This window comes from Pleurodeles waltl, chromosome 7 (genome assembly GCF_031143425.1).
Source record: "Pleurodeles waltl isolate 20211129_DDA chromosome 7, aPleWal1.hap1.20221129, whole genome shotgun sequence".
NCBI classification, from domain to species: Eukaryota; Metazoa; Chordata; class Amphibia; order Caudata; family Salamandridae; genus Pleurodeles; species Pleurodeles waltl.
In genome coordinates, this window is record NC_090446.1 from 1,059,258,971 (window position 1) to 1,059,282,756 (window position 23,786).

General features: G+C 45.3%; 1 protein-coding gene across 5 annotated transcripts in view; it reads left to right on the top strand.

The window, feature by feature from the left end:
• The first annotated feature begins 208 nt into the window (after positions 1–208).
• The window catches only part of LOC138245921 (zinc finger MYM-type protein 1-like), a 69,005-nt gene continuing 45,427 nt past the window's right edge, over positions 209–23,786 (top strand). For 2 of the 5 annotated variants that reach the window (XM_069199985.1, XM_069199983.1), the window contains exon 1: positions 211–312. The gene's annotated coding sequence lies outside the window, so the exon portion shown is untranslated. Of the gene's footprint in view, positions 498–23,786 lie in introns of all 5 variants that reach the window. The other 3 variants (XM_069199987.1, XM_069199986.1, XM_069199988.1) reach the window with 3 other exon arrangements.

Here is a 23,786-nt window from a genome sequence, read left to right on the forward strand (position 1 = left end):
TCGTTGTAGTCCGTCTTCTATGGCCCCAGCCTCTGTACACGTATAGTATTACGTCTGTTATCCTTCCCAACTCGTGTATGATTTGCATTTCCCTCCCACTACGCCTCAAGCTCCTCCAATGGGGTTCCACGGCTAGAGACCATCACGACCTTGTATCCTACGAATTGTGTGGTTGGGTGCTGTTAGAGAACTCCACATGGGCGTGTGTAATTACGTAAGTGTCACATGACGTAGTTGGTGTCAGTTTTTTCCTGAAATTAGAACTGAAAATAATGATGTTTGCGAAGCAACTTCTCGCTGTCCTCGACAGAGGTACGTGTGTTGGGGCTATTGGGGATGTGCTTGCAGTCGTTAAGACCATCGTCCTCGGACACAAGCAAGTACATTGTCGTACCAGTCATTGGTGGTGCGCGTCTCCTCTTTATTCCAAATTGTCGTAGACAGCGGGGACGCAAGTAGGATGGCGCTTGCAGGATTTTGGAGGTGCTGTCCCAACGGTATTTGCAGCAGCACTTTTGTTACAGTTTCAGCATTTGTATATTGCTCTTCTGATGTTTGCTTAGCGCCGTAGCTCTTCTGGTTCTAGTCAGTATTTGCAGTTGTGGGTCTTTTATAGACTGTTATTGTTAGATCGGTAAATGTTGATATTGTATTATGTGAAAAGTTTCAAACCTGTTTATTGGTGAAAAGTGAGTCGTTCCCGATTTTAGAGCTAGCTGGATTTCCACATTTCCCTTTACTATATACCACGTCTCTCTCGAGCCAAGTACAAGCTTTCTGTCTGATGCATTCTAATTTATGATTGCTCACATTTTCGCAGCAGATCGTTCATCTATTCTGATGGCAACCAAATGTAAATTGTATTTGCCACCCGGAAGGTAAGTTCTGATTCTCCTAGTGACCCACAGACAAGGGCTTCCCTTCAATTACTAAGCAACGGTTTGCTAGTTAACATCTCTAAAAAACAAAAACTACTTTTCTTGTTGTGAGGAAATGCCTCTTTTTTTTTCAGGTTCACCCACATATTTTTGGATTGATGCTACTGTTTTTTTTTGGCTCTGACAGTGCACTGAGACCTGCTAACTGCACCTCTGTCCCAGTGTTCTGACCTAATACAAATTGCATGTCGAATTTGATACACCCAATTGGCAAGGGCTGACTTATAAGTCAATAATATAATCTATGGTTTGAAAGGCAGATTGTCTGCTTGGGGCTGTAGCATTGTTTGTGCCACCCTGTGTGTGACAAAGTACAAACTGGCTCCCAGCCTGCCACTGCAGACTGGAAGAACTGTTTACAGTACCTGTTTGACTTTGCCATTCACACCAACAGCAAAGCCACCCTATTCCTTAACAATATATATGCCTCCCCTAAGAAAGCCCTATAGAACCCTATGGTAGAGAGGTGTTTTTTCTTAAGTAGGACATAGATTTGTAATATGTCTTATAAGCAGCACTTCCAAATTAGCCGTTTGCTGTGGATATAGTTGGTAACCCCATTGGCAAACACAGGGTTACCAGTTGGCATCCCACTCCGGCTAACTCCTGAATAGGATTACCTAACTAGGTCATGTAAGGTTTCAAATTGTGGAATCAAACCCTACCTGATGTTCAAGTAGAATTTAGTAACACAAATAAAGTTTAGCAACTTTTAGAAAGTTGCCATTCTGTACTCCTGTCAGTCCAGCTGCCTCAGAAAGGCCCTGGCACATACAACCTTCTGACCACTTAGGGAGACATATGCACGACTCCCAGGCCCAGAAATAAAGGCAGTTGCTGCAGAGTGAGGTGTCACGTCTTCTCCCAGGATAGCCACTCAGGGTGTTAGCCTGAAAGGCGAGCTTCAAAGGGGAAGCCACCTTTGTTGATGGAAGTAGCACAAGCACCCCTAAGCAGGATGCCTTTTGTTCCTGCATACAGACTGGAGACAGGGATAAGGATGGAAAACTCGCCCCCAAATCTGTTTTACCGTACACATGAAGCCCTGTGGTAGCCACACCTTTAGCGTGGGCTACCAAGCTCCTGACTGAGGCAGGGTTGTGCCAACTTGAAAGCAGCAAGAATGTGGGATACTGGGATAGCCAGATGCCACACATCAGAGGTGCTTCGTCTCTAGGTAGAAGGGTACCCAGTAATCCACTGGTTAGTTTTAGAAATGGGGTCTCTAGTTGGCAGTCGGTTTGCACCCTGTCCAAGTAGGGACCCTCACTCTAGTCAGGATAAGGGAGATACCCGCTCAGATAACCCCTGCTCACCCCCTTGGTAGCTTGGCACGAGCAGTCAGGCTTATCTCAGAAGCAGTGTAAAGCATTTGCACATAACACACAGTAATAAGTAAATACCCTACAAAAGGACACCACACCAGTTTTAGAAAAATAGCCAATATTTATCTATGTAAAACAAGACCAAGTACGATAAAAATCCAACATACAGTAAGAAAAATATTACTTCTGCAAGATTCACTCAAAACTACAGTTCTTTGAAGTCGATAGCTCCGCCTGGGGCTATCACGGTGTTGTAATCAAGAAAACCAACAGTTCAGGCCGGCCACGGCGTTGCGGGCCAGCTACGGTGTCGGGAAGACCCGCAAACAGTACCTTGGATTTGCAGGGAGTCGTGATGCTCGCGGTAAGCTCTGGAGAGCGGCGTCACTGATGTTGCGGTGTCGGTTCCAGAGTCGTCGGGCCCTTGAGGTCACACGCGTTGCAGATCGAACTCCAGGCTGATGAAGTCAGGTGTGCTGGCGTGGATGTCGTCGGGGCTGCGGTGCGAAGAGGGACGATGCGACGTGCGGTGCCCACAGGTCGCAGTGTAGGTAGTGGCTCGGTGGCTGCGGCGGTGAAACCAGGGCTGCGGTGTGAAGCGGGACGCTGTGACGTGCGGTGTCCACAGGTCACGGTGCAGGGAGCGGCGTTGTCGTTGCTAAAGCGCTGTCGTCTGTAGGCACAAGCCAGCAGTGCGGGACGAGTCAGTGCTTTGTGACCCTCACGAGCAGTGTCGACAGGCCGCGGTGCAGGCAGGATGCCTGGTGACGACACAGGAGTCGATGGTGCTGGCGTTGGTGGACCGAGGCTGCGGTGAGGGGGGGACGGTGCTTCGTGTACCTCACGAGCGGTGTCCACAGGCCAAGGTGCAGGCAGCGGCGCCGGTGTCAGCAGGAACGGTGTAGTCGGGGATGCCCAGGCTGAGGTGTGAGCAGGCAATGCTGGAGTGCGGGGCCCATAGGTCGCAGTGTGAGCAGCGGCTCAGTGAAGTCCGATGACGGCGTCGGTGAGACCAGGGTCGTGGTGCGAAGCGGGGCCATGCGACTCTGTGTGGCGTCTGCAGGTCACCGTGCAAGCCAGCGGCATCGTTGGCGGCGTCGCAGTGGCTTCTCCTCTTGAACAGCACAAAACACACAGTTCCCAATGCTGCAGGTCGAGGAAACTGAAGTCTTTGGTGTCTCTGAAACTTCCAACAGGAGGCAAGCTCTACTCCAAGCTTCTGGAGAATTTTCTCAAGCAGGACACACAGCAAAGTTCACCCTTTGCACTCTTTTCAGGCAGAAGCAGCAACTGCAGGCCAGTCCAGCAAAGCAGCACAGTAAAGGGATAGTACTCCTCCTTCAGCTCTTCTCCTTTTTTTTAAATTGTAAGTTCAGAGATCCTAAACTCCACATCTTCATCTACTCTCAAAGGGAATCTGCGCTTTAAGGATATTTAAAGGCAGCCCCCATGTTAACCTATGAGAGAGATAGGCCTTGCACAGTGAAAACCGAATTTGGCAGTATTTCACTGTTAGAACATATAAAACACACTAGTATATGTCCTACCATAAACATACCCTGCCCCTGGGGCTACCTAGGGCCTACCTTTAGGGGTGCCTGACATGTATTAAAAGGGAAGGTTTAGGCCTGACAAGTGGGTACACTTGCCAAGTTGAATTGGCAGTTTAAAACTGCACACACAGACACTGCAGTGTCCGATCTGAGCCATGGTTACAGGGCTACTAATGTGGGTGGCATAACCAGTGCTGCAGGCCCACTAGTATCATTTGAATTACAGGCCCTGGGCACCTCTAGTACACTTTACTAGTAAATCAAATATGCCAATCATGGATAAAACAATCAATAGTACAATTTCTATAGGGAGCACTTGCACTTTAGCACTGATTATCAGTGGTAAAGTGCGCAGAGACAATAAATCAGCAAAAACAGACCTAACAAAATAGGAGGAAGAATGCCCTGCAAAAAGTGCCATTTCCAACAGTTAGTGACCGCATGGTCCCCTCTGGGGAATTTCCTGGAAATAAATATGGCATCCCTGGCACGCTGACCCTCGGATCACGCAGGAATCAGAGAGAGGACCGAAGAGTCCTTGAACTCACACAAAGGCTGCACTGTTGAAAGGACTGCACCTGCTGCATTTTGGGCTAGCAAAGTTTGGCCTGTGTTTGCAGCTCCTAGCTCAGGGGAAAAAAGTTGATTTCCAGCCCCAACCCACAGCATTGACTCGTAAGAAACAGTCGGCTGTTCTCTTGGAACCAGCTTCAGGGACACGAGCTGAAGACTCCCAACCTGACAAGTTGCTAGCCACCTCCAGAAGGTTTGTCGCTACCAGTCTCTGGGCACCCAAGAGGACAAATCTGAGATAGCCAAAAGTTTTATACCCGAGTCAGCCTGACCCGGATTCATTGCACCCAAGGGACACTAGCCCCCACCTAAGGATTTTGCCCCAACCAAGGACCAGACTTCACGGTAGCCCAGTTTCAGCTGGCCGCCTACTGCAACATAAAGGACCCTGAACTCTGTAGCCAAGTTCGCCCCACTTCACCTGTCGGAGTCACCAGATCCTCGGGGTCTGCGCACATTCCCGACACGTCCACCATTGAACAGCTCCAAGACTCTGATAGATAAATCATAGAGGCTAAGAGAGTTGAAGAGGGGATTAGGAAGGGAAACAGCTGGGAAGGAGACCTATAGTAAGAAAAAGGTTAGAACACACAATATGAAAATTATATCTCCTGAAATCAATACTAGACTATGATTCTAAGCATAGTCATTCTGAAAACATGAACAATCTAAGAATTAAGTTTAAAATGACTAAGTTTCAAGATGGGCGGATACCTGTAAGGGAATCAAGATGGATTAAATGAAAACTTTCTTATTCAAGTACTTTCCTTTACATGAGAATCAGAAAAACATTCTGACTAAATTTTAAACCAGTCATATAAATCCTTTTTTGAGAATGCATACTAGAGCCATACAATATTGCATCTAGAAACTCTGATCTTCTGTGTATTCTTAAAATGTTTCAACACAAATTGCGCATATTGTAGATTTATATGTGTATATATATATATATAGTAAACACCATAAAAGGAATGTGCACCATGAATAACAGAGTATGGATTCAGGAAAACAAATCACATAACTTGTCAACTTGAATATTCCATGATAAATATCTTAGAATAGTGGCATACAATAAACAACATGAATTAAACTTGAGGAGAGAATCGTGCGTCTTGCCAATTCAAGTGTCACCATGTAAAATGCCAAGAAATGATAGCACGCAATAAATATCTAAGTCAAATCATCATTATACGAATCGCGCGTCTTGCCGATTCGTAAACCACGATGTAAATGCCAGCTCACAATGAACAACAAGATCAAAGTACAATGAAACGAATCACGCGTCTTTTGCCGATTCTTAAGCCACCATGTAAATGTCAAGAAATGGTAGCGCGCAATGAATAACAAGATTAAATTATCATGAAACGAATTGCACGTCTTGCAGATTCGCAAGTCACCCTGCAAATGTCACAAACACTCAAGCGCATATTTCACACGTGCAAAGTACTCTGTCAAATCATAAAAGAATTAGGCCCAGGAACATGAGAGTTCTTGATAACGGCTTCGGGAGGCCAGCCCGACCACCGTCTTACCGCCCAGAACAAGGATCTCCAAATGAAGAATGAAAGTCAGATGTCTGGAAGATCAAATGGGCCACCGGGACAGGAGCTCAGGAAGTAGCTGCTGCTCTGCATCAGGACCTCTGAATAGTGAGCACTTGGAGCTGGGCTGGCTCCTTTTTATAGAGTCTTGGCCCTGCCCACAACCACACCCAGGCATGTTGCAGGGAAAGTCTCTAGAAGGCCCTGGAAAGTGACCACACCCTAACATACTCTGAAAGCCTGCAGCAATACATTGCAAATGAACAGCATTTGTAAGCACATTAAAAATAAGTCTTCAGGATTGAACTCTGCAATGCAAAAGGTTAAACAACAACATATCAGCACAATGCATAAATTATATTGTATTGAGAGTGCTGGGTTTTTGCATTCTAGTCGCCAATAGAGCGCGCACTGCCCTGGTGTTGACACACCCATGGAATGAGGAGCAACCACAAAGGTATCCCTGTTGACCACAGCACAACTGGAGCATCCTTTGGGCACCTTTCACGTGCATTCCTCAGCATAAGGAGCACTCCGGTGATGTCTATGACGGTCATTCTGTAAAGTCTGGATCCTGTCTTAAAAACGCTCTGGTTGCCAGGTATCTGTCTAAAGTGGCCATTCTCGAACCCTAGACCTCTGTCCTGCCGGAATTGGCCGCACAAACTGTGCCGGAGTAGCTAACTATTCCATACTTTAAAAAAGTTTTTGTTGACCAATGCTTGTTTGAGGTTGCAGTTAAGCGATAGCATCTAAAATCTGTATCTCCAGAACCCTCTGGTGGATTTTGTTCTAAAAATTCATAAAAGTATAATTTTATTTTTATAAATTGGTGTCTTCTTTCGTGTGTTGTGACGTTCTTATTTCATTGTGTGGTGCTGTTAAATGCTTTACACGTAGTTCCTTTGCCAAGCCTTACTGCTCGCAGCCACCCAGGTTTGAGCTTAAGGTTAAGTAAACAAGCCTGAATGGCCCCAAGATGGTATTTGTGAGTGTGCTGCACAATAAGGCCCAACAGCCATGCCATATATAATACACCCAAATCCTCACACCCATGAACAAAGGGGGGGGGGGGAGTAATAAATAAGTAGTGTCTACAGCATTGTGTTATGGAGTTACTTTAGACCCCTGTGACAGGAATGTTCTGAGGGTAGCAGTTGCAGTAGATAGTTGGTGGCTGAGGATGTAATAAATCTCATATACTTATCCACTTGGATTCTAGTTTCTCTTTTGCATGGGTGGCGAGCTACCAGGAGTTTGTTGGTGTAAACAACGATAAATGAAAGTTAATTTCATGCAGAGAAGAAACGCTAGTTGGATGTAGTTTTACCTGCTAAGTCTATGACTGAACAACAATCCTGATTTTTGCAGCTTTAAAAATATATGTTTGGAAAAAGAGGTGCACTGAGTCACCCTTGTACTGATTTAGTGCACAGCACCTGTGTTTTTCTCACACCCTACTTGAAGTCACGGGAAGGCAGCAGATGTGGAACACTTAGGTGGTGTTTTTTAAGAAAAGCTTTTGTCAGACGTCAGTGCATGAAGGTGTAGAAACAACTGTGTGCTGTACTGGAACACTTCAGTCTAAAGTCAGTGTGAAGGGCTGTGCATGCATTCACATGCACAAACTGACAACACTAAGTTAAAGCAAGATCATCATTAAAGGTGTGCCTATAAGTATACTGCATGATGCAATGAGTTAGCATCACTGTAAAAGGAGAGGAATCAGATCTCTGTTGTAATTGCACCTAGTGTGCATCAATGCATCATTTTCGTTACAAACCTTGGCCTCCGCTGTGAAGCATTGTGTGTAACTGGCACATAGTAGCCAGCTGTGTTGCACACTTTAAATTAGGATCCAAGACACTGCTAAAAGAACAAGCGTGTACTTCAAAATGTGTGGTTTCATCACAAAGGGATGAAAAGTTTTTGAACATGTTTAAACTGTGACCTATACAAGAGTTCTTGATGATTTTATGTTGAGAATAACTTGAAGCTTTCTTGACTTAGTGTTGCCATAATTCAAGAAGACCATCCAGATTTTTTGTGTGTTGTTTTGGCTAGAAGTTTTAACCACAAAAAACATTTTACTAGTATTTTCTTTCTACCATTGGCATACAGACTGGAAGACAACATGCGGAACCAAATTTACTCTGGAATAAATGGGGGGAGTGGGGAGTATTTTCATGTTAAACGTGTGTGTGTGTCTAAATCCGGAGCAGAAAGAAAGCTTCTACTCCTAATGTTTTGTTTGGGTGCAAAGAGGCAAGAAGCATTGGAAGATTTGCCTGAATTAAGTCATGAGGATGTCCACGATCCAAATGAGTTTGAAATAACTATAAAGAAACTTGTTCTGCTTTATTTACCAAAACTCAGTACTCTCTTCAAAGATTTTATTTTGGTAGCCCATAAAGCTAATGGAAAAGTAAGAGCTTGTGTGGGTCTAAGAGGCTGGAATAGGGAGGTGTAGGTGGACATATTTAAAGTGCCGAATTTGGTGGATATACGTTCCAAAGTCACAGATGCCAAATGTTTTGCCATATTAGATGTGGCATCTGTAGATCATCATAATACATTTCATGAAAGTTTGCAGGGACTGGCTAATGTGTTTAGGTCATTCCTTTTGACAAGGAGTGAAACCAAAGACCGATTTAGCCACTGTGATATGTAACCTTGAAACTCCAACAAGTAAATAGGAGATAGTCTTGTTTTGGGCACAGTGGACATTTATAGTTGATTGACACCCAACCTATCATACAAGACTTTAGCCACGAGGGAAGTGTGCAAGGAAGGTAAGGAATTTTGTTTGGAATAGTTGTTGTTAAAACAAGTTTGAACATCTTAAAGGAGAGCTATGGATGACTCCGGAGTAAAAGCTGTTTGTTCCAGTTAAGGAGACCTTTCTGTTGTCCTATTGAGTCACAAAGGACTGGGTGTATCTCTTCTGCAAATAAGGGTGATTGATTGGGAGAGGATAATTTATTTTGCTTCTAGAATATTGAAAGGTGCAGAGCTCAACTATGTAGTAATAGCAAAAGAGGCAGTAGCAGTGAATTTGGCTGTCAAGAAGTTTTTATGTTTTCTATGTGGTGGGTGGTATTTTACGACTAGATGGGATTATAAACCTCTGAAAGAAAGTTTCATGAAAAAAAGGTCTTGACATTGCATACTGCTGGGATTGGGTTGTAACATTAAGAGCATACACCTTTATTGCTAAAGACTTGGTAGAATCAGTTGTGTAGTAGATTTTTTTTTTTTTTCTTCTAAATTGGTGCAAGCTGAATCCATGTCAATGGAGGGCGCCGTGGTAGACAATATGTGGATACATGAAAACGTTTGTGCTATAACAAGGAGTCCTACAGGAGATCGAGTTGAAGAATGAGTTCGAACAAGATATTTTACGAGAGAAGTGTAGAGATTAGTAAAATAAAGTTTGGCCAGACAAGAAGATGATAGAGTTAGAACTATATCCCTTCTTCAAGGTAAGAGGAGTTGACTAGGAGGGAGAAGTTTTTATTCGGTAAGGCTAGGCTGAACTGTTAAGGTCAGGAGTAAGGTATTTTAGCCCACGAAGGGTACTTTAGTGTTGTAAAGACCGAGAAGTGGTTTATTGTAGGTTTCAGGCAGCCCATCTTAGATCTGGAAGTAGCGGGAGTAATTAGGAAGTGTGAAGTATACATACCTCATGTTCCACCCATGGTCTTTAGGGGCATACAATGTGGACCGTGGGAGGAGATATCAGTGGGCGTTGTACGACCTCTTAAAGAAGGTGAAGAGTTTACTGCCTATTTAATTGTGGCCATGGATATGTTCTTTAGGTGACCAGAGATAACTTCCATGGGAGATATTACATCAGAAATAGTTACTAAATTCTTGGAGGAGTTATTTCTTCAAGGGGGTTTCCCAAGAGTAATACTTACAGAAAAAGGAGTACAATTATGTTCTAGGTAAGTAGAGGGGTTTCTGGAATTTAGCAGTATTGTACACAAATCTCATTCTTTGTATCATCTGGGAAGTAATGGCATGGTAGAACCTTTTGAATTGTTCCTTGTAGGAAGGTATTCAACTGGCATGGGCAGACAGATTGGACTGGAAGAAGGTTTCGCAAGAGAGATTAGTAGGATACAGACATTCTCTTCATTTTACCTTGATCAAAACGCAGTCTAAATTTGGCATGGTAGAAGACCTCATAGCAAATTGGTTCCAGGTTAGAAGAAGTGAAGAAATGATTAGAATGGTGTTTCAGTAGAGGAGGCATGAAGATGAAGGTGAAAATGTTCACTCCTGTGGGGTCCCGAGAATGGTAAATAATATCCTAAACCTAGGAAGATGGTGAAGTCGTTCAGCAGTGTACTGAAACCCAAGGATATTCTTATTTTGAATCTGAGTAGGGTGGTTGTACTGGGCAGGAACTATGGGAAAGGAGGCTAATGAAAATTTGCCTAACTCAAATATAAGAAAGGCCAGGTGTTGGAACATTTTGATAGTCCATGTTCAAATTGAGAGTCAAGAAAAATTATTTGGACAAACACACTCAGAAGAGACCATTTGTGTTTAATGACCTATGCTGCTTAAATCATCTCTTCCTGTAGTGTCTTTCCTTGTCAAGGGAGCTTGTGAAAATATTTCAGGTTGTTGTTTAAGTTGTCTTTCCTTTTTTTTTTTAACATTGATTTTCTTCATTAAGTGTTTGGGTCTCATAAATTCATCAATGTTGTGAGTATGGGAAGGGAAGATGTGTGGTGTCTGCAACATTATATTATGGAGTTACTTCACAGCCCTGTGATTTCAAATGACCTGAAGGTTCAGAGGGAACCAGGTGCAGCAGGCAGGTCTGATGTTGTAATAAAACACACACGTACCCTCTTGGCTTCCAGTGTTTCTTTTACACCCAGACCACAAATCCTCATGCCCCAAATGCTGTGAAATCTCACACATTCTCATTTTATGAAAATCTTTCACTGTCCTACAAATTACTCATTCTTCTGCTGTGCACCTAGAAAGCGGCAAGGTAAACAGTTGTTCTATTCTTTTAGCTTTCAGGCAAAATATTTCCACATTGCAGAGAAAAACTTGTGTATTTCTTACTTACCCCTCAGCAAAGTTCATCCTGGGCGGGACTGAGTATCTATTATAGTGATCGTTAGGCGTTATAATCTTTACCTCCTTCTCCGTAATAGAATCAAATGATTCATTCTCAATAACTAGGCCTTTTTACATTCTATCAGGACTGGACTGCATGTTTAAAGCTTCCTCACCACTCACAGTGTTACCTCCTGCAATTAGCTTGAAGTAACATTTTTTTTTAAAGTCAATTCTGACTAATCTACTGCATTAATAATATTTTTCAGACATCCACTAAGCATCAAGTTCTTAGACGCCATGACCTCTCTGGGTGAATGTGCCCCAAAATCTGAAACATTAGTTCTAGCCTCTTGAATAGTCCCCTTTACTCATTGTCAGAATCAAAAAATGCTGTGATAGTCTTCTTCAGCAAGATCTAAGGCAGATGTTGTTCCTCGAGTCTCCGCTGTGCTATCATCTCCTGTAAAGCTTTTATACAACAAACCATACACAGTTTCTGAAAAGGCTTGATAAGAAATATACCTAGTATTGGTCTTTGTCCTTTAGGCATTTGTAAAAAAACTATCATCGTGGATTAAAGGTCATACAGCTATTACTCAGTGCCTTAACTGCAGACATTTGTCTGCAGGAGACCAAACTCAAGAACATCACCAGCTTAGGTGAAAACACCTTTCCTGGGAAGGAATTTATTATACTGTCAAGACAGAAAAAGGTTTAGCACCAAGTTAATTTCCCAAAGGCACCACTGGCAGGGTTTTGGGGTCTAGAGAGCCAAACACTGCTCGTCAACTAGCAAAATTGCAGATACGCCCTCCCCCCACTGGCATCTCATTCACAGTCAGATTATCTGAAGAGAAGCCCAGTTGGCACCTCATTTACAGACAAATTATTTGCAGAAATTGCCAACCTGAAGATGTTTATGGTCCTCTGTGCTAATGCATCCTCTACCAACTCTAAGAAGGCACTCAGTAGATGCACAGTTCCTGTCCCATGTGGATCTAAATTCCTGGCCACACACCAGTGTAACAGTCTCCTGGTTGAGTGGTACCTCTTAATGGTGCCTTCCGCACAAGCATGCTACATAAGTCTGAAAGCAATTTCTGAAAGAACCGAGCTCTACCAGCTTTCCCTATAATCCTGCATGCCATCAGCTTTAGGGAACCTTCCAATACCATAGGTTGTGGCCCTCCTTCGCAGTCTGGCAGGATTGATTGTACATAGGAAACAGCCACCTGAATCCAATCATCCGCTATGTGTGTGCAGTGTCTGGCTATCATTGCCAAAGGGGGAAAAGCATACTTGGGAGCCCCTGTCCCATTCTGCATGAACTCATCCACTGCCTTGGCTCCCGGATACATATAGCAACTGAAGTAATTCAGCAGTTGATTGTTAGTCTGGAAGCAGTGACATCTGTCTCGCTAGGTCTCCATCCCTACAGAAGAACAGCCAAGACTCTGTGGTCCAGAAACCATTTAGTTTTTAGAATGAATTTGTAGTTCTGGGCTCCCAGAACATGGTGACAAATTAGAAGATACTCCACTGTTACTAAAATAAGACTCTCCAGGCAGAACTGCCAAGACTTCTCGCTATCTCTGCAATCCCTTAGACCAAGGGCCCCCAGTCAATCAATGTATCTGAATGCGGACACATTGGGGGTCATTACGACCCTGGCGGTAACACCGCCAACAAGCTGGCGGTGTTCCACCAGATATTATGACCGTGGCGCAATAGCCACGGCCATACCGCCGGGCCCTCCACTATACCGCCCAGGCACCGCTGCCCTGGGGATTATGAGTCCCCGACCGCCAGCCTGTCCATGGCGGTAAACACCGCCATGGAAAGGCTGGCGGTAAGGGGACTTGGGGTGCCCCTGGGGGCCCCCTGCACTGGCCATGCACTTGGCATGGGCAGTGCAGGGGCCCCCAGGCATAGCCCCGTCACGCATTTCACTGCTTGAATTTCGGGCAGTGAAATGCGCGATGGGTGATACTGCACCTGCTGCACATCAGCATTGCCGCCGGCTCTATTACGAGCCGGCAGCAATGTTGATGTAGCTTTTCCGCTGGGCCAGCGGACGGTAACACTGTTACGGTCCGCTGGCCCAGCGGAAAAGTCATAATAGGGAGCCAGGAATACCGCTGGCAATGGCGGTATTCTGGCTTCCGCAGCCTCGGCGGTCTTTTTCCAAGACCGCCGAGGTTGTAATGACCCCCATTGTCTTTTCTGAGGAGAATACAGCACAGCACCTTGTCCCTCCTCACTTGACTTAATAATGAACAATCCTGCCAAGAGCTACTGGTGATTGATGTGTGCATCCAACTGTCTCTATCCTGCCTACCCTCATGGAGATGTCACTACACCTGTACCTGACTGATCACTCCTGGAGCCGATCTGGAGATTGCTCTTCCATTCCAAACCTCCATATAATACAACCACTAGTGACTCTTCATCTTGGCATCCTGCAGCACTTTTTCTGACTCCAAATGGGTGTGATTTCGCTCCTCATTTGGGATGACTTCCGTTTATGCACTGCCATATATGGGAGGGGCCCCAGAAAAGTCACCTGATTGGACAATAAGAGAAGTCCCACAATCCTAGCTAATTGAGTGACAATATATTCCTTGTAAGGGCCTTCCTCAGCTCCTTCTTGGCCCTCATACTTTCTTCCCTGGAAGACTCAGTGGGGGCCAGTCAGTCTATCACAAAACCTATAAAATTTGTGGATTGACTGGGAGGCAGTTCTGCCTTCCCCCTATTGATCAGAAAGCCAAGATCTTGCAACAATGCAATAGTTCAGTTGTTGTTTTGCATTAATCTACCAGTAGAATGTCATCAAGCCAAATGATCAACCCAACACTCTTGAATCTTAGGAATTCTACCACAGGATGAAGCAGTTTGGTGAAACACCGTGTGGCTGGGGACATCCCAAATAGTAGTGCTGTGAACTTGTATATCTTTTCTCTCCAGGAAAAGAGGACATAATATGCAGTTGGAGCCTTAAGGCAGGCATCCTTGAGGTCAAGTGTTCTCATCTAATCTCCAGGGAGTAAAGCCTCTCCCAGAAGATGGCTGCCTTCCCTCCTTGCAGTGTCCATACTCAAATCACTAGTTTAACTCCCTCAAATTTATTCCTGGTCTGTGGCTCTTGTCTTTTTTTTTCTCCACAAGGAAGATGCTGCTTAGGAAGCCTCTCAGATGAATGTCCTATCTTTGAATGGACCCTCTCCTTATGATCTCTTCTACTTCTGTGTCTAACAGGGCTGACTCTTCTCAAAATCACAATGGGTTGGGCTTCATCACATGTACTGGGACTCAAATGACCCCATGTGGAGATCCTGAACTGTTTGAAATACCCAGTGACACCCCCCACCCCCATGATATTTCGCTACTTGTGTAGGAAATTTTCTAACTTCCCACCCAACTCCTTGACTTTAGAAGGAAAAATGAATAATCTGTACTGGAGACACAAGACTTGAGGTAGTATCCAATCACAGACAGGAAACAAAATAGGAAACTCTTATTGACCCTTACCCACACTCCTGCTAAGGGTTATAACAAGCCATCTTCACCTTAATATTTCCTGTTTTGTTTCCTGTCCCTGACCGGGGAAGCTGAGGTGACTGCTGGACTTTCATCTCCAACAAAGTTGTTGCAGGCTTTCTCCCTCTGCTGGGCTTTGGGGGCACCTGTGACTGTTGTTGGAACACCAGGAATTCAAACTCATGTGTGGCCTCTTGAGACTCAAGATATGTGGCAAAATCCTCCACAGAGTCTTTTCCATGCTGACTTGCCTACGGGAGAACTGCCTGCTGAGCTCACATTGTTCTCCCATAGTGGTGTGCCTCATTGATTTATGGAGCTCCACCCCACTCCGTTCTGTTAATTGTGGCCAAGTCTTGGAGCTAGAGGATGGCTGTGTTGCCGCTCAGTGGGGTAATCATTCCCTGATAGCAGGAAGGAATCCTTCCCGCACCGCAGGTATTTGTCAGGCGGTATGACTGTAAAATTTTGATGAAGGCATACTGTGATGATGCCACACATTCAGTCTCTGGCTGCTAAAGCATCGTGTGCTCTGTGGTTGGCAAGGGGCAGTGTTATGGAAGTGAGGACGGCTTGGACTGTTGCACTCAGCTGTGTTCCAATGCCAGTCTTCACTTCAGCATATCATACGGGCCGTGCGGCGATTGTCAGCATTCTTCTGTTCTTGAGCTGTCAATCGTGTAGGTGCACTTTCTGTGTGTGTTTCAGCAGTGTCTGGTGCTCTGCTGTTTGGCTGCAGACTGGTTTTGCATGCTAGGAGAAGGTGGCCTTTTTCTGCCACCTTCATCTTCACCGTCGTTTTCAGTGGCGAGTACTGGACCACTGCCTGCCCCTTTCGAGGAAGTTGTTGGGTGAGAAATAGAAGTTGCTGAGATTTGTCTGGCTCTTTGTCTCCTTGTGAGTGCAGGGAAACAGGATTGCAGTCTGGAGAAGTGCAGGAACCATATTCAGACTTCCTGGTATTGGAACAACAAATGGTTTGTCTGTAGACTCAAAGCATCTTATGAAGAATTTGCCATCACTTCTGTTGTCATTGTGTTTTCACCGGATAGGAAGCAGGCATCTTAGCCCTTCTCCTCCATCCTTTTGGGATGGATGTTTTTCTTTAGACGAGTAGATCCAGAACGCAATTCTTCTGTCTTGTTGCATGGCCATTTTCTATCCATTAGGAGACATGTCTAATATCCCCAAGAGTCTGTCCCTGATAAAGTACCTTTTCTATCTGGTGACCCTGCAACTGATCAATCCCTTGCTTGAGGCAGGCTTTGTGATGACTACGTTGGGTTGGCTGGATTCCTAGCTCCATGTTCTCATGTCATAGGGGTTCTGACAGTATCTCTCTAAGGGATCCTTAGTTGTAGTAATATGTACCATTGTTCAACATACAGTCCTAGCCAGTGTTATTTCTTTTACTTCCAGAAACACTTCCCTCCTACCATCCTTCTGTATCAGGATTCTGAAAGTGGGGACCTGGAGATAGGCTGCCTTATCAATTTCCTAGACTCCTTTGTTGCTGTATGCCTTTCATTCCTTTCCCCTCTTTCAGTCAATTCTGCTTTTGGTCCAGATGGGCAGGGCTCCAGTGATAGAAAATGTACCCTATTGGGCACTGAGTTCGTTGTTCTTGTTAGTGTGGATTTGTCCTTGGTCCCTTCTTGGCTCTTGGCAAGGATTCTGTCTCCATTGCTGTTTTTCAGTCTGCATCCGCTGGTCCCTTTTAACCTCTGCAGTTTGGAGGTTGTGCAGGGGACTCTAGAGAGGCAAGGGTTGCTTGCCCACATTTTTCAGTGCTCCCAGGGTATATTAGGAATTCTGCTCTCTACTTTTATTCTACATCTTTGTTGGACTTTTTAGTTTATGCAGGGTCATCCCCAATCTTTTTGCCTCCTGCCTCCTATTGTTTCTGACCTGTTGCTGTTGGCTTTTGAATTCTGAGCACTTTACCACTGCTAACCAGTGCTAAAGTGCATATGCTGTCTGTGTAAATTGTATTGTTAATTGGTTTATCCATGATTGGCATATTTGATTTACTAATAAGTCCCTAGTAAACTGCACTAGAGGTGCCCAGGGCCTGTAAACCAAATGCTACTTGTGGGCCTGCAGCACTGGTTGTGCCACCCGCATAAGTAGCTCTGTAATCATGTCTCAGACCTGCCACTGCAGTGTCTGTGTGTGAAGTTTTTAACTGTAAATTCAACTTGGCAAGTGTACCCTCTTGCCAGGCCTAAACCTTCCCTTTTCTTTCATGTAAGGAACCCCTGAAGGTAGGCCCTAGGTAGCCCCAAGGGCAGGGTGCAGTGTATGGTTAAGATAGGACATATAGGGGGTCATTCCGACCCTGGCGGTCCAAGACTGCCAGGGCCGGGGACCACGGAAGCACCGCCAACAGGCTGGCGGTGCTTCCCAGCCCATTCTGACCGCGGCGGTAAAGCTGCGGTCAGAAAAGGGGATCCGGCGGTTTCCCGCCGGATTTCCCCTGCATGGGCTGAATATCCATGGCGGCAGATTCCGACCCCCTTCCCGCCATACTGTTTCTGGCGGTTTTTACCGCCAGGAACAGGATGGCGGGAACGGGTGTCGTGGGGCCCCTGGGGGCCCCTACACTGCCCATGCCACTGGCATGGGCAGTGCAGGGACCCCCTAACAGGGCCCCATAAAGATTTTCACTGTCTGCTTAGCAGACAGTGAAAATCGCGATGGGTGCAACTGCACCCGTCGCACCCCTGCAACTCCGCCGGCTCTATTCGGATCCGGCTTCCTTGCTGCAGGGCCTTTCCCGCTGGGCCGGCGGGCACTCTTTTGGCGGTCGCCCGCCGGCCCAGCGGGAAAGCCAGAATGGCATCCGCGGTCTTCTGACTGCAGAGCGGCCATTTGGCGGTTGCCGCCGCCCGCCAGGGTCAGAATGACCCTCATAGTAATGTGTTTTATATGTCCTAACAGTGGAATATTGCTATATTTGTTTTTCAGTGTTTCAAGGCCTGTTTCTCTCATAGATTAACATGGGGGCTACCTTTAAATATGATTAAAGTGTAGATTCCCTTTTGGAGTGGATGGACATGTGGAATTTTAAAATATATCTTTTAGTAAAGTTGGTTTTAAGATTGTGTGTTTGAAAATGCCACATTTAGAAAGTGGGAATTTTCTTGCTTAAACCATTTCTGTGACTCTGCCTGTTTGTGGATTCCCTGTCTGGGTCAGTTTGACAATTGGGCTGGTTGCACCTCTCACTAGACAGTGACACAGAGGGAGCTGAGGTGTAGTCTGCATTTCCTGATGAGGCATTTGTGCTAGGAGGGAGGGGAGGAGTGGTCACTTACACCTGAAAGGGATGTGCCTGCCCTCACACAATGCACTCTCCAACCCCCTGGTGAGTGGCTGGGGCCTGCCAAGGCAGGATTTCACAATCAAGAGAGACTTTGCTTAGAAGTAGGCCTACTTCAAATGGCAAAATGGGTATAAGAAGGGCACCCAAAACCACAGACTTTAGAACACTTCTGGAAACCAAGAGGAACCTCTGCCTGCAGAAGAGCTGAGGAAGAAGAGCTGCCCTGCCTGTGACTGTGCTTTGTGGAATTATCCTGCAGTTGCTGCTTCTACCAGAGTAAGAGGGCAAAGACTGGACTTTGTGTGCCTTCCATCTTTTGAAGAACTCTCCAAGGGCTTGATTTAGAGCTTGTCTCCTGTTGTTTGAAGTCTCAGGGACAGCAAAGACGTCTCTCTGCCAGCACCTGGAGTCTCTGGAGACACTCCTACTCTGCCCTGTGGTGCCCGTCCAGATCCTGGGACCCTGAAAGGAGAAGCTGGCAGCCTAAGAGGAAAAATCCACGCACAGGATGCTGTGCGGGGGAAAGATCGACGCAACTCCGCTATGCTGCTGGAAAATCGACGCTCGCCTGCAACGCGACCGGAAGATCGACGCACGGAGCTGGGGAAATGATGCGCTGCATCGCTGACGGAGGCTGGGGAGATCGCAACCTGTGCTGCGTGGTTTTCGGATCATCGTACGGCTGGATTTCCGACGCAAGTACTGCTGGGTGTCTAGAAACAACACAAAGCCTGCCCGGCACTGAGAGTGCTGACCGCATCGACGCATCACTCTTCTGTGGAGAGAAGAAACGATGCGCCCCGATCCAACGAAAGGAGAAACGAAGCAAGGTCTCGCTTGTGAGTGAAATCGACGCATCGCAAGCCCTTTTTGACGCACACTCGCCCGTGGGGGTACATCTTCACGCTAACAGTGTTAGTCTATGCTTAAAACTACATGAAGACTCTTTTTGTTTTTTAATTGATAACTTGACTTGTGGATTTTTGTCGTTTTGGTCTTGTTTTGTTTAGGTAAATATTTCCAATTTTTCTAAACTTGTGTTGTCATTTTGTAGTGATTTCATTAAATTACTGTGTGTTGGTACACATACTTTACCCCTAGCACTCTGAAGTTAAGCCTACTGCTCGTGCCAAGCTACCAAGGGTGTAAGCAGGGGTTAGCTGAGGGTGATTCTCTTTTACCCTTACTGGAGTGAGGGTCCTTGCTTGGACAGGCGGTAACCTGACTGCCAACCAAAGACCCTATTTCTAAAAATCTTGTTCTGGTCTTTTCTTTTCTTTTGGTTGAGTTTCATATGGGTGCTGCACTGTCTATGTTGCAAGTTGTATGGACGGCTATTGAGGCTTTCTGAGATTCAACTTCTTGTCCTTGAATGTTGGGCCTTTGGTTGCCAGTTGAGTTGTTTTTCCCATGCTTCCCCTGCTGTTATACCTTCGGTTCCGGCATGGGATCTTTCCTTGCTTTTCCACTCTTTTCACTCATCTCCTTTTGAGTCTTTTTTGTTAATTTGTTGATTGTGGGTTGCAGTTCCATTTCTTTCAGATGCCCTTCCTGGTGGCTCCCAAGTCTGCCAGGTGCTTTGGGGAAGCTTTCTACTTGATCTGTTCCCCTCCATCTTTACGGTTCCTGGTGGTGGTAAGTGGATTCCCAGGTTCTCCTGAGTTCCTTCCAAGTTGTTGTGTCTCGTGGCTTGGTGGTACCATTTCTCTGTCCTTTGCCTCCTTCTCCTGTGCAGACTCTGGATGTTCTATGTGCATTATCTGTGTTGTTGACAGGTCTCCTGAATTTTGGACTTCGGCCGGCCTCTTGGTGTCTTTTAGTTTTGCCAGGCATGGGACAGCAGTGTCTCAAATGTCCCTGATTCATTGAGTTGTGGAATGCCTTCCCCTTGGCATATCAGGGCTCTGACTTGCTTTGTCCTTAGATATCAGGCAAGGTCTGCTAGAGGAGTGTCTGTTTTGTGGGCTGCTTTCGTGGAGTGTTCTTGGGAGAGTTCTGCTGAACTAGGACTTGGTCTTCTGCCCACATGTTTGTTTTTATACTCGTTGGCACGGTGCACCAGTCATTTGCTTGCTTTTTTAGGCACAGTGTGTTACCGGTTGTGGAGCCTCCTAGTCCTGTTTCCTTGGTTTTGGATATGGCATTACATTCTCTGGGGTATACTTTATATCCTGTGTTGCACTTTTAGTTAGGTGTCAGTATTACAAAGGTCTTCAATGTTTTTGGGTGTATGCTGTGGTATACCTCATGTTTTTATGATGGGCCAGGACGAGTAGGACAAAGAGTAATGAGGGTTACCGGTAAGTAATCAGAGCATTAACCTTCTTGGGCATTCAACACTCCCCTGAAGCTACCTCGTTTTCCTCTGCTCTTCTGCCCTGTAGCTACCTGTAGGTCGGAAGAAGGCTAAAAAAAAATTCTAGCTGTTGCGTCAAGAATTTTCATTTCTATTAAGGACATGGAGGCGAGGATTATGTTTCTCTTTTTTTACTGAGAAATAAACAGCAGCCAATCAAAATGTTTTAAACACAAAAATCTACTTTTCCCAAGATCCCCAGAAGTCCATACTCTATCCGATCATATGTCTGCTTCCAGTATACGTGCCTCTGAGACCTCAGTCCATCCTTTTTCTTTGCGAACAACTGATAACATAGCAACCTGAATCCAACGAAAACTAGAATCCCAACTAAATCCTGCAACCGAGAACTCCAAACTACGACAGCTGGACCTAAGCGTCGACGTGAAACCTTCGTTTCCTGGCCCTCTTGGTTATTCACACTCCCATATTGTCCAAACCTAAGAACAAAAGAAACTTGCAAGTAATACTGATGTTGATTGAAATCAAACAGGCAGGCATGTGAGGCCATATCGTAACATTATGCATAACCATCAACATCTTGAATCAGCCGAATTGGTGTTTTTTTTTTTTTTTTTTAAATATATATATATATATATATATATATATATATATATATATATATATATATATATATATATATATATATTCGTCATACTGGTTGATTAACCCTCGCCACTGTGTCCTTAATAGAAGTGTGTTTTTTAAATTTTTTTTTTTTATTCTATTGCAGGACCGAAGGCTTTGGATTATGCTAGTGTAAAGCTGATCCACCACCGTAGACGCCACATCAACAATCGGTTTTTGATAGAACACTTTGAAAGTGGAGTCTGAAGACCAATCTCCCGCAGCCATTATGTCCTCTAGAAAAGCACCTCCACAAAAGGCATTCGACGCCACGGCCCCACGAACACAATATTCACCCACCCAAGTAGTATCTATCCCAGCCTCCCCTAACAACCATCTGACCTATCTGGCAAAAGTGGCCCGACACTGGTCCAAAGGGACACTGTGTAGGGAGCTGAGCCCCTGGACATCGCTACGAATCTCACAAGTACAATCCTCATACTCCTTTAAACATTTTTCTACACATATTTTATGATTATGGTGAAAGGCTGGGTAGGAAATGCAGCGAGATGCAGTTTTTATATGCCTAGAGAAGGTGATAGAAACTCTAGAAGAAGTAAATAATCTAACTGCCAAATCCAGAGCATGTAAATCATGAACAAGTCCGCATGATACCAGACAAAGGAAAAGAGTGAGCTTTGTCGACTACTGTTTGTGTGAAAGATCTTGGTTACAAGGCCAAGCTCTTAAAAAAACATAACACAATGTGAACATCCCCCAAAGCACTATACTTGGGCTTAAGGGGTCTGGCCATCCTGATACCCCGTAGGACTTTATAAACTATACGGTGTTCCCCCACTGGCTTGTCCTCCAAATGTGGGTAACTAGTAGAAACAGCAGACTTAAAATTATTCATGGTTCTGTATGCCAAACCTTGGGATGCCAAATCGGAATGAAAATTGATAATCACACTGATGCTTGCCCCCAGGGGAATCAACACTTCTATCACCACACCCACAAACCCATCTCCTCAAGGAAGCCTTGTAGCGTTTATGCGTGGAGGGAGCCCATGATTGGGATAAGAGAACTTTTCATCCTCTGAAACTCCAGGCACTTACCAACATCCCCAGAAAGTTTCCACGCCAGGGGGGACAAGTGCCCGCCATTATCAGTGGGTGAGGATGACCCGACGGATCCAAGAGTAGAGATGGGCACAATGGGATTTGAATCGGAGGAGCACACAACAGTGACATTGATACTGGAAACCACGATTTTGCTTTCCAGAGAGGGGTCACCAAGATAATCTCCGCTGCCTACCTCTTCCCCTAAGAGAGTACTCTCTGAATCATGGAAACAGCATAGAAGAGGCCCGTCATCCACAGTTAAAGGAAAGCATCTGATCACGCTGCTAGGGGATCTGGCCTCCAACTGTAAAATAGTGGAAGTTGAGTGTTCAGAAGCGAAAAGGTCTATCGAAGACCGGCCTCACTATTGCTGCAGACTGAGAGACATCTGCGGATTGAGTGTCCAAACGCTGCCATCCCTCAACAAATGAGAATCCCAGTTTGCCACTATATTGGAACGTCACAGAATGTATTCAGCCATCACAGATATGTGATGCTGGAAATCAGAATGCCAAAACTCAGTGGCAAGCTCTACCAGGACTTGCAACCTGGTCCCTCCAAGGCAATTTATGTATTGGACTGACGAGATGTTGTCCATGCGTAAGAGGATGCAGCAGCACACCTTGCGTGGAAAGAGAGGTTGAATTGCAAAAACCCCTGCTAATACTTCCAGACAATTAATATGGAGACCGAGTTCCTCTTAGAACCACTGTCCCCTTGTCTCCACAGATTTGCACTGAGCACACCACCTCCACTGACCGGTATCCAAATCTATCACTATCTCCGGAGAGGACACAAAAAAGGCCCTGCCGCTCAACACTTCCATATGGTCCGGCCACCAGGTTATTTTTGACCTGGCCTTGTTCGACAAAATTATCTGTTCTAAGTAGGACATCCCCTTGCGAATATGTAAGATCTTTAGACGGTGAAGGGCCTGATAATGATGAGGACCCAGAATGATTGCCTGGATCCAGGAGGCTAACGGACCCACTAAACGTGCAAGGGTCTTCAATGATAGTCAGAGGCAAGGGCTGTTCAACTCTTTCTTTATATAATTCTGTTTCTTTAGATGCAATTTCATTTCGGCCCTGATGTAATCTACCTGGAAGCCTAAGAAGTCTATGGACTGAGATGAAGTCATAATCTATTTTGTCTGCGTTTATCAGAAATCCCAGTCCCTGCAGAACCTGGATGGTACAGGACAGATGTAACTGGACTGACTCCTCGGTCTGAGCCATGATCAGAATATAGTCGAGATAGATGATAAGGCGCAAGCCTCTTTCCTTGAGGAATTGCACCACCAGTCGTAATAGTTTGGTGAAGCACCAAGAGGCAGAAGAAAGACTAAATGGCAGGGTGATTAATTTGTACCACTGGTCTCGCCAGCGAAATGTAAGGTAATGACAGTGAGGGGCGTGAATAGAAATAGGTAGATAAGCGACTTTGAGATCTAGATGCAGGAGCCAATCGCACTCCTGCAAGAGATCTCTTAAAAGATGAATGCCCTCAATTTTAAAATGGTGGTACACTATGCAAGAGTTGAAAGCCTTCAGATTGAGGACTTAACAGGATCCCTCGCCTTTTTTCTGCACCAAGAAGAGCATACTGAAAAACTCTAAACGGTGCGGACTCATCTCAATTATCGCTTGTTTGCGCAGAAGTGAGACAATTTCGTCGTCTATGAAACTGATCTCTGGGAAAATCTTAATGAGGCAGGGAAGAGACCTCTGCAGTGGGCAGGAGTAAAATTCTGTTCTGTATCCTGGGACTGTCTGTAAGATCCATGGATCCTGAGAAATGCGCTGCCAGGATGGAAGGTGCCATCACCCCCAGAACAACCTCTGAAAATGGGATTGATC